At 42.2% G+C, this 10,695-nt stretch overlaps 2 long non-coding RNA genes across 3 annotated transcripts in view; one reads left to right on the top strand and one right to left on the bottom strand.

Moving 5' to 3' along the window:
• The window catches only part of LOC141573815 (uncharacterized), a 588,593-nt gene that overhangs the window by 33,710 nt on the left and 544,188 nt on the right, over nt 1-10,695 (bottom strand). The window lies entirely within an intron of this gene.
• LOC141573730 (uncharacterized) overlaps nt 8,099-10,695 on the top strand; it is a 32,428-nt gene continuing 29,831 nt past the window's right edge. For both annotated transcript variants that reach the window (XR_012499746.1, XR_012499747.1), the window contains exon 1: nt 8,099-8,503. This is a non-coding gene — a long non-coding RNA (uncharacterized LOC141573730). The remainder of the gene's footprint in view (nt 8,504-10,695) is intronic.

Genomic DNA, 10,695 nt, shown 5'->3' with positions numbered 1-10,695 from the left:
TGTGAGGGCAATTTTCCCTAGGCATTGATGCCATGTCCTGTTCCTGTGTGTGTTGTCTGGTATATCTCTAATTGCTGGTGTTGCCTTTGTTGTGATGAACACACCATATTATTTCAATTAGTAAAACTTCGTTTTATTGCACTTACCTCACAATTCTGAAAGTGCAGAGTACACTTCCTGTTCTGGAAATGAAGCTTAAAGGTTTTCAGCACGGCATTCTGCTGTATGTCATATTGGAGTCTTTCCAAAACAGCAAACTGAGAGTGTGCTTGTGCTTTCTATTGCCATGGGAATGTCCCAACGTTACCAGTTCTTCCCAGAGCTCCTCTGTCTACAGAAACACCAGTGGAAACATATGTATGGATGCCATAAATCAGGGCCTGCTTGAATGATCCCGCAGACCGATCTTTGTGTCCTCTGTGCAGTACCATGTCAGTGCCATCCAAAATGTAGCATCTGCATTTGGGAGATAATGCTGAAGGAAATGCTTCAACTTCTCACGTTGTGGACTTTGACCACTCTTCCTTGATCCCTCATCCTTGGGTCATGTGTGCACGAATGCAACCACAGAGCTGTACCGAATTCTCTTCCTCAAACCAATCCATAATCCCTGTCCAGGTTATGACTGTAGCAGATCCTAAAGGTTTTCATACTGATTTCAAGCCCAAGGGCCACTGAATCCCTCAGACCAGATGCACGACATCTCTGATTGAGCCCCACACGTGCTCTATTGGCAAAATGCCAAATTGATCCTGGGCCTGCAAAATGCAGTGGATGTGGCCATGGCACATATCGAAAAACTCAACCTCACACGCCAATGTGGTTGCTTTCTTAATGGGGTAACAGGTCGGTTTGCTCTCTTGATAGAACCCACCACAACCCACAATGCACTCCAGATCCCTGAGACTCAGCGTGTGCCATTATCTGTAGCTCTATACCTCATTTTCCACTGCCTCTGCTGGCTCAAATTTGGCAGATCGGATCTTTGTCTCAGAATCAATTGTGGGGATATTTTGTGCTGATTTCTATGAGTTATGTCAGCCAAGCATCTGCTGTGCACTCTTCTAACACTCAGCGCATTACCTACAGTCCCATGTGTGCTGTCCGCTTGAGAGTGTGCGTCCAAGTAAAACAGAGTTTCACCTTTGCTGCTCCATCAGCAGAGGTCAGATCCTGCACAGATTTCCATTCTCTACTTTGCCTTCTCCTGCTTCCAGGTTTTCTGAGGCCTCATCCTGTCTTTGGAAGTAACAGACCACACTTCGGAAAGTGTCCTGTGCCAAGGGCTGGGTGAGTGGATGTTTACATTGCTGTGTACATGGGTGGGAGTGAGCGCAGGTTGCACTGGTTCTCTGCCACCTGGGCATCGATAAATCAACACTTTACAGATATAATTCACAGAATTGTGATGGTTGTTTAGCTCTGTTTAATATGCAGCCATGGTGGGAGGGTTTGTCCGTAGCCTCCAATTTTCACATTGTGTTGATAACTCAGTTGCAGTTTTTAAGAATGTTAATAGAATTGATTTACATGTTTTGGGATTTATAAGAAAATGAAGGTAGATTTTGAAACATACTAAATCCACCTAGATGCCAGACCTGTCAATTTTGTAACATTATGTCAACTATAAGAAAAATATAGACAGTTATAAAGTAAAATCACTGTCCAATAATTTGAAGGGGATATGTCAACTCTTTAGTGTTGAAGCCTCCAACACCAACCGGAACCATGAAGTACCTATTGGAACCACGAAATAACCGAGAACCTGGGTTTCCCTTGTGCATGAGGTTCCCTTTACTCACAATGACACATACTGGCCAATGTTGGCATTTCAAGGGGTAACATTCCTCTTTAGGAAAATACAAGAAAAACCAAACAAAATTATACATTTAGGCTTGATTCCAAAGCACCTAGAAGCATTTTAGCTATGAGAACCCTGCTGCAGCTCTGCTAGGCAATTGAGAACCAATTGTTCTTCTATCATTGATGAGAACGCTTAATCATCCGATCATATTGGGTAAATAAATTTCACACAACCAAGTGTGCACCCCCATGATATCGTGCACCCGGGGCTTGTCTGAAGGGAAAGACGCCCCACATAACCTGTGTCTTTAATGTCTTTCACGACTTTTACAGTTCAGTTCACTATCTGACTTATAATATTTGACTATACTGTCTTGAAATACTGAGGCCTAATACATATTTTAGTTCAGTCAAAGATTCCCCTCACCTACCACACTCCCTTCACCCGAAAAAGACTTAACCACAGCATTTTCTGAATCTACGGGAAGGTCATCATTTCTTTGTGTGAGCTGAGTATTAAATTCCTATCTATTTTAGTCGAGAGTATTTGACCTTTAAGGAATTCACCATTCTTCACAGAGTGTGAAGTTGGAGGAACTCTGAATCTAGGAGGGGCTTGCTCTTCTCCTACTGGCTTCATTGCAGCTCAGGATCTGATTCTTTAAAATGGATGACTGAGTGGAGGGGTGGGAAGTGCAAGTGCCTGATAGCTATGCCCAAACCTGGGAAAAGGCTTACCTGGGCTTGGTGCATTTTGGTCTGAATGGTTTGTAAATGCCCCTTGGGACCTGTGGATTCTCGTGACCTCTTCCAAGAACATGAGCGCTTTTATCATCTCCGCCATCTCTTCTCTTATAGACGTCAGGAATCTTGGACCCGTTCTTGAAGCAGGGAATTGAGTAACTTTCTCAAGTGCACGTTGACACTCCGTATATTTCTACCAGTATCACCGAGGTTCAGTAGGTCTCATGAAAGAATTTCGAGCCTGGAATTCTCTAGAGAAGCCTCCATGCCGGTATTCTCCATTGTAGCAGAACAACTCTCATCAATATGTTCGCATCTCAGCTCAATCCATCCAGCCAACTTTTCTGCCAGGTTCTCTTCGTGTCTCCCATAAAGTCGACTTCAACAGGACTGGGCAAGTCTGGAAGTAACTCTGAGCCTCACTAGTATGCTGATGACAGGCAGATCTTCCACTGTCTGCCCTTTCAGATTCTGGAAACTGACCCGTGAACTCAGGTCTTTGGGCAGCAGCAGTAACTCGAACTTGCACAGCTTCCCGAGCAAAAGACCAAAGCCAAGCTCCACAGAGGGCGGCAGACCCTCCATCACACTGATCCACCCACAGAATTCTGCCCAGTTACCTTGGTTCCATCAGCCACAACAAGCCTCGCAGTACACAGCAACATTCCTTCTGGAATTCCATCCGGTAACTGCCATCCCCAATGGTTGCTGCATTATTTCAGTGTTGGGGGAGGGGCTGCATTAGACTAGAGGTTCCTAAGGGAAACGTGATTCAATCCACTGGCGTCCAATCGTCCTTTTTTCTTCCCTCTTTCCTTTGGTCCAGACTGTATACAGAGTACAAACGGAGGGAAGTGTGTCCATTTTTAGTTTATGTTTTCACACGTCTTGATACTTTCTAACAGTTCACATTACACGGAGACCCACTAAAGTAAAGTCATGTTTGTGTAATATCCATTCACCCAGAATACATATCGGTCTGTTGCTTTCTGCTGAAACATCCACACTCTCAGAACATGGATCCATTTGTTTCATGGGGGCTGAAATTCCTCGAAGTGAAACCAATCCCAATGTGCCCTTTGTAGTCTGTCTCTTTTGCTCTTAGTACAGTTTGGCAGAGCTACTTGTCTTTGCTATAGGCTTATGCCGTTTCTTCTCTACGTAGGGTAGAATATGACATTCGTTCATCCTGTTGGAAGACTTGTAAGTGTATATCACGTTCTATGAACCAATCATATTCAAAACCGTCATTTGGTTTGGGTCACGATATGCACTTATGAATCAATATTTATTAATATGAATGCACGCATCTGTTTTCCGAATACAAGTGTGTTGAGTACATGCTAGCCGCCATACTGGGTCGATGCGTGCTGAATGATACTTGACATCACTTTGAGTATTTTGTATCGAATAATCATGGTTCTTTGGTAGATGTCAGCCAACTGTAACCTTTTGGTGTTTGTTTGTTTGATTGTTTGTTTGTTTTGCAAACACATTAGGCTATGCATCTCTCCTTTTGCTTCAGACAGACAATAATATAAGCTGATTCACTTAAGATAGTGCTTAAAATCAACTATGATTTCCTGCTACCCTCTCCCATCTTTAGGATTTTGATGTCCTCCTTGCCTTCTTCTTGTTTCTTCTTTGTAACTCATGCTCTTCTTGCATTTCCAATAGTGGTTTTCTTATTTCCATTTCATCTTGCTTCATTTCTACTCAGGGAAGGATTCTCAACTTGTGTTTTAGGATCAGTTCCAAACTGCTGAATTCTTTTAAGGTTTGCTGGTCAGTGAAATTCCCTAGCTCTGCCGTTCTTAGAAACGGCGGTCATTTGGCATTGGTTACCGTAGATTGCAGCTTTTTCTCATTGAAGTTATGGCCTATGTCCTGGCACTCCTCCCTGTCCAGCAAAATTTCTGCCGAGATATGAGCTGAAACCCCACTGGAGGTTCTATTGTGACTAAGTTGCTTTCCTCGAGGTGCATTTTAGATCACTGGGATGATCATGAACTTTGTTTATTTGAATTCTACAGCTGCTTGTTGGTGTATTGGGATTTCACCTCCTTTGGATGCTGTGTACTTCCTGAATTCGTATAGATGATCCTTTCTTGGCTTTCAGCATGTTTCATTGTGATTCTTCTACAAACACCTTTTCAGAATTTTTTATTTTATCTGTTGCTTTTCCTTTTGGGACTCTTATGAATCCTATTCTTTCATGCTTTGTCTTACACCAGGATTCAACAGTGATGTTTGCGTTGGTTTGCACTTGCTTTTCTATGTCTTTATCTGATCGAGGGATTTCTGTTCCCCTGTCTTCACAGTCATTCACGAGTCCCTCTGCATTATCTAGTCTGCTTAGGACTGACTTTAGCCCAGTTATTATCTCATCCATTGAGTTTTCTGATATTATTTGGTTCTTCTCTAGAATTTCCCTTCCCCTTTTCTGGTATTCTGACCTTTGTGATTCTGAGACTCTGTTGTACTACAGTGTTTTGCTCACTTCCGTTTTCAAAGCTTGCTCTGGTAGAGTTTTGCATCTAGATGCTTGAAAGCTTATTGTTTGGGCCTTCAATCTCTTTGGAACTGAAATGGTACTTCCTGTTTCTTTTACTATATTTCTTTTTCTATCTTGGTCAAGTACAATCAGGTATTAAATATAGACTTATAAGGCTTGGTTAAGTGAAAAATTTAGACTCTTTGGTGTATGCAATTCCATAATATTTCTGTGAGGACAAATTTCCCTAGACATTGAGGCCATGCCCTGTTCCTGTGTGTGTTTTCTTGTATATCTCTAATTGATGGTGTTGCATTTGTTGTGATGAACACACCATACTGTTTCAGTTAGTAGAACATCATTTTTATTACACTAATCTCACAATTCTGAAAGGGCACAGGGCACTTCCTCTAGTGGAAATGAAGCTTCTATAGGTTTTCAGCTCTGCATTCTTCTGTATGTCATTTTGAAGTGTCTCCAAAACAGCCAAAAGAGTGCGCTTGTACTTTCTACTGCCATGGGAATGTCCCAATGTTACCAGTTCTTCCCAGAGCTTCTCTGTCTACAGAAAAACCAGTGGAAGCATATGTATGGATGTCATACATCAGGGCCTGCTGGGATGATCCCGCAGACCGACCTATGTGTCCTCAGTGCAGTACCCTGTCAGTGCGGTCCAAAATGTAGCATCTGCATTTGGGTGATAATGCTGTAAGAAATGCTTCATTTTCTCATGCTGTGGACTTTGACCACTCTTCCTATTTCTCCAATTCTTGAGTAATGTGTTCATGAAGGCAACCACAGAGCTGTTCCGTATCGTCTGCCTCAAACCAGGCTGTAATCCCAATCCAGGTTATGAATGTAGCAGATCCTAAATCTTTTAATACTGATTTCAAACCCAACGCCCCCTGGAACCATCAGTCCAGATGCATGATACCTCTGATTGAGCCCCACACGTGCTCTATTGGCAAAATGTCAAATTGGACCCTGGTCCTGCAGATGCAGTGGATGTGGCCATAGGACATATCGAAAAACTCAACCTCATGCGCCAGTGCGGTTGCTGTCTCACTGAGGTCACAGTTCTCTTTGCTCTCTTGAAAGTACCCACCAAAACCCACAATGCACTCTAGATCCCTGAGTTCTGAGAGAGCCATCATCCATAGCCGTATCCCTCTTTTTCCGCTGCCTCTGCTAGCTCAGATTTGGCAGCTCGGATGTTGGTCTCAGATTCAAATGTGGGGATATTTTGAGCTGATTTCTTTGAGTTCTGTCAGCCAAGAATCTGCTGTGCACTCTTCTAACACTCAGCGCATCACCTTCAATCCCATGCCTGCTGCACGCTTGAGAGTGTGCTTCCAAGGAAAACAGAGTTTCACATTTGATGCTCCATTACCAGAGGTCAGATCCTGCACTGGTTTCCATTCTCTACTTTGCCTTTTCCTGCTTCCGGTTTTTCTGAGGCCTCATCCTGTCTTTGGAAGTAACAGAACACTCTTAGGCAAGTGTCCTGTGCCAAGGGCTGGGTGAGTGTGTGTTTACAATATTTTGTGTATGGTAGCTAGTGAGAGCAGTTTGCACTGGTTCTCTTCCTACTGGGCATCGACAAATCAACACTTTTCACAAATAATTCACAGAAATAGGATATTTGTTTCGCTCCGATTTCTTTACAGCCATCGTCGGTGGGATTTTCTGAAGACTCCAGCTTTGACCTTATGTTGATAAGGCAGGTGCAGCCTATCAGAAAGTTAACAGTATCGATTTACATGTTTTGGTATTTATATGAAGGTGAAGTTAGATTTTGAAAATTACCAAATCAACCTAGAAGCCAGACTTGACAGTTTCTGTAAAATTTTGTCAGCTCTAAGGGATAATCAGACAGTCTCAATGTAAAATAACAGTCCAAAACTTTGAAGTCGACATGCCAACTCTTTTCTCTTGAAGCCTCCAACAACAAAGGAAACAATGAAATAACTATTGGAACCATGAAATAACCCCCATCCTGTGTTCACTTGTGCACCTGGTGCCCTTTAATCCCAATGACACATACTAGGCAATGTTGGCATTTCAAGGGGTAACATTCCTCTCTAGGAATATACAAGAAAATCTAAACAGAATATATATATTTAAGGTTGATTCCAAAATCACCTAGATGCATTTAACTATGAGAAGCCTGCTGCAGCTATGATAGGCTATTAAGAAACAGGTGCTCTTCTATCAGTGCTGAGAAGGCTTAATCATCCGATCATGTTGGGTAAAACAATTTAACACAACCAAGTCTGCACCTCCAAGATATCGTGCACCCGGGGCTTGACGGAAGTAAATGACTGTCCACATAACCTGTGTCTTTAAAGTGTTTGGCGATTTTACAGTTCAGTTCACTATCTGACTTCTAATATTTTCCTGTACTGTCTTGAAAAACTGAGGCCTAATACATATTCAAGTTCATTCAAAGATTCCCCTCACTTCCCACACTCCTTTCAGCCCAAAGAATACATAACCAAAGCATTTCCTGAATCAAGGGGAAGGTCATCATTTCATTGTTTGAGCTAAGTATTCAATTCGTATCTATTTTATTCGAGAGTATTTGACCTTTAAGGATTTCACACATGTTCACCGAGTGTGAAGCAGGAGGTTCTCTGATTCTAGAAGGGGCTTGCTCTCCTCCTACTGGATTCATTGCAGCTCAGGTTCTGATCCATTGAAATGGATGCCTGAGTGGAGTGGAGGGAAGAGCATGTGATTGATAGCTAGGCACAAACGTGGGAATAGGCTTACCTGGGCTTGGTGCATTTGGGTCTGAATGATTCGTAAATGCCCCTTGGGATGTGTGGATTCTCACGACCTCTTCCAAGAAAATGAGCGCTTTTATCATTTCTGCCATCTCTTCTCTTTTAGACGTCATGAATCTTGGACTCGTTCTTGGAGCAGATAATCGAGTAACATTCTCAAGGGCAAGTTGACTCTCCGTATGTTTCTTCCAGTATCACCGAGGTACAGTAGTTCTCATGAAAGTCTTTCGAGCCTGGTATTCTCTAGAGATGTCTCCAAGCCGATAATCTCCACTGTAGCAGAACAACTTTCATCAATGTGTTCGCACATCTCCTCAATCCATGCAGCCATTGTTTCTGCCAGCTTCTCTTCGTGTCTCCCATAAAGTCGACGTCAACAGGACTGGGCAAGTCTGAAAATACCTCAGAGCCTCACCATTAAGCTGATGACAGGCAGATCTTCCACTGTCTGCCCTTTCAGATTCTGGGAACTGACCTCTGATCTCAGCTCTCTGGGCAGCAGCAGTATCTCGAACTTAAAAAGCTTCCCGAACAAAAGACCTAAGCCAATCTCCACATAGAGCAGCAGACACAAAATCAAACTGATCCACCCACAGAATTCTGCCCAGTTACCTTGGATCCACCAGCCGCAAAATGCCTCGTGATACACACCAACATTCCACCTGGAATCCAACCGGTAACTGCCATTCACAGTGGTTGATGCATCAAGTCCGTGTTGGGGGTGATGCTGCATTAGACGAGAGTTTCCTAAGGGAAAGGTGATTCTATCCAGAAGGGTCCCATGTTCCTTTTGTCTTCCCTCTTTCCTTTTGTTCAGATCTGTATACACAGTACAAAAGGAGGGAAGTGTGTCCATGATCAGTTTATGGATTCACACCTATTATACTTTGTAACAGTTCAGAGTACACGGAGACCCACTCCAGGAAACTCATGTTTGTGTAATATCCATCCACCCAGATTACATATCCGTCTGTTGCTTTCTGCTGAAACACCCACACTCTCAGAACATGGATCCATGAATTTCATGGGGGCTGAAATTCCTAGAAATGAATCCAATCCCTACGTGCACTTTCATGTCTGTCACTTTTGCTCTTAGTAAAGTTTTGTAGAGCTACTTGTATTTGTTATAGGCTTATGCCGTTTCTTCTCTACGTAGGGTAGTATAAGGCATTCGTTCATCCTGTTGGAAGACTTGTAAGTCTATATCCCGTTCTCTGACCCACTCTTATACAAAACCGTCATTTGGGTTGGCTCAAGATATGCACTTCTGTATCAGTATCTATGAATAGTAGTGCACGCGTCTGTTTTTGGAATACAAGTGTGTTGAGTACATGCTAAAAGCGAAAATAGTTCGATGCGTGCTGAAGGATACTTGACATCACTTTGAGTACTTTGTCTTGAATAATCATGGTTGTTTGGTATATGTCAGCCAACTGTAAACTTTTGGTGTTTGTTTGTTTGTCTGATTGTTTTGCAAGCACATTAGGCCATGCATCTCTCCTTTTGCTTCAGACAGACAGTCATGTAAGCTGATTCACTTAAGATAGTGCTTAAAATCAACTATGATTTCCTGCTACTCTCTCCCATCTTTAGGATTTTGATGTCCTCCTTGCCTTCTTCTTCTTACATATTTGCAACTCAGGCTCTTCCTGCATTTGCAATAATGGTTTTGTTAATTCCATTTCATCTTGCTACTTTTCTACTCAGGGTACTATTCTCAATTTTTGTTGTAGGATCAGTCTCAAACTGCTGAATTCTTTTAAGGTTTGCCTGTCAGTGAAATTCCCTAGCTGTGCCGTTGTAATAAACGGCGGTCATTTGGCATAGGCTACCCTAGATTGCAGCTTTTTCTCTTTCAGGATATGGTCTATGTCCTGGCACTCCTCCTCGTGCTGCAAAATTTCTGCCGAGATTTCAGCTGAAACCCCTCTGGAGGTTCTGATGTGAATAAGTTGCTTTCCTTGAGGTGCATTTTACATCACTGGGAGGATCACGAAATTTGTTTATTTGAATTCTACAGCTGCTTGTTGGTCTATTTGTATTCCACCTCTTTTGGATGCTGTGTACTTCCTGAATTCGTATAGATGATACTTTCTTGGCTTTCAGCAAGTTTCATTCTGATTTTTCTACAAATTCCTTTTCAGAATTTTTTAATTTATCACTTGCTTTTCCATTTGTGAATCCTATGATTCCTATTCTTACCTGGTTTTTCTTAACCCAGGATTCAACAGTGATGTTAGCGTTGGTTTGCACTTGCTTTTCTGTGTCTTATTCTGATGGAGGGATTTCTGTTCCCCTGTCCTCACAGTCATTCACGAGTCCCTCTGCATTATGTAGTCTGCTTAGGATTGACTTTAGCCCAGTTTTTATCATATCGGTTGAGTTTTCTGATACTACTGTGTTCTTCTTTAGAGATTCTCTTCCCCTTTTCTGGTATTCTGCCTTTTGTGATTCTGAGGCACTGTGGTTCATCAGTGTTTTCCTCACCTCCATTTTCAGAGCTTGCTCTGGTATCGTTTTGCCGTCTAGTTGTTTGAAAGCTTATTTTTTGGGCCTTCAATCTCTTTGGAACTGAAAATGTTACTTCCTGTTTCTTTTACTATAATTCTTTTATTCTACAGGTCAGGTATTATCATGTATTTAATATAGACTTACAGGGATTGGTTAAGTGCAAATTTTTGACTCTTTGGTGTATGCAATTCCATGGTATTTTTGTGAGGACAATTTTCCCTAGACCTTGATGCCATACCCTGTTCCTGTGTGTGTTGTCTGGTATATCTCTAAATCCTGGTGTTGCCTTTGTTGTGATGAACACACCATACTGTTTCAGTTAGAAGAAAATCATTTTTATTACACTAATCTCACACT

This window comes from Camelus bactrianus, chromosome 17 (assembly GCF_048773025.1).
Source record: "Camelus bactrianus isolate YW-2024 breed Bactrian camel chromosome 17, ASM4877302v1, whole genome shotgun sequence".
NCBI classification, from domain to species: domain Eukaryota; kingdom Metazoa; phylum Chordata; class Mammalia; order Artiodactyla; family Camelidae; genus Camelus; species Camelus bactrianus.
Note: the sequence above shows the minus strand (reverse complement) of the source record. Positions and strands in the feature narration are given on the sequence as shown.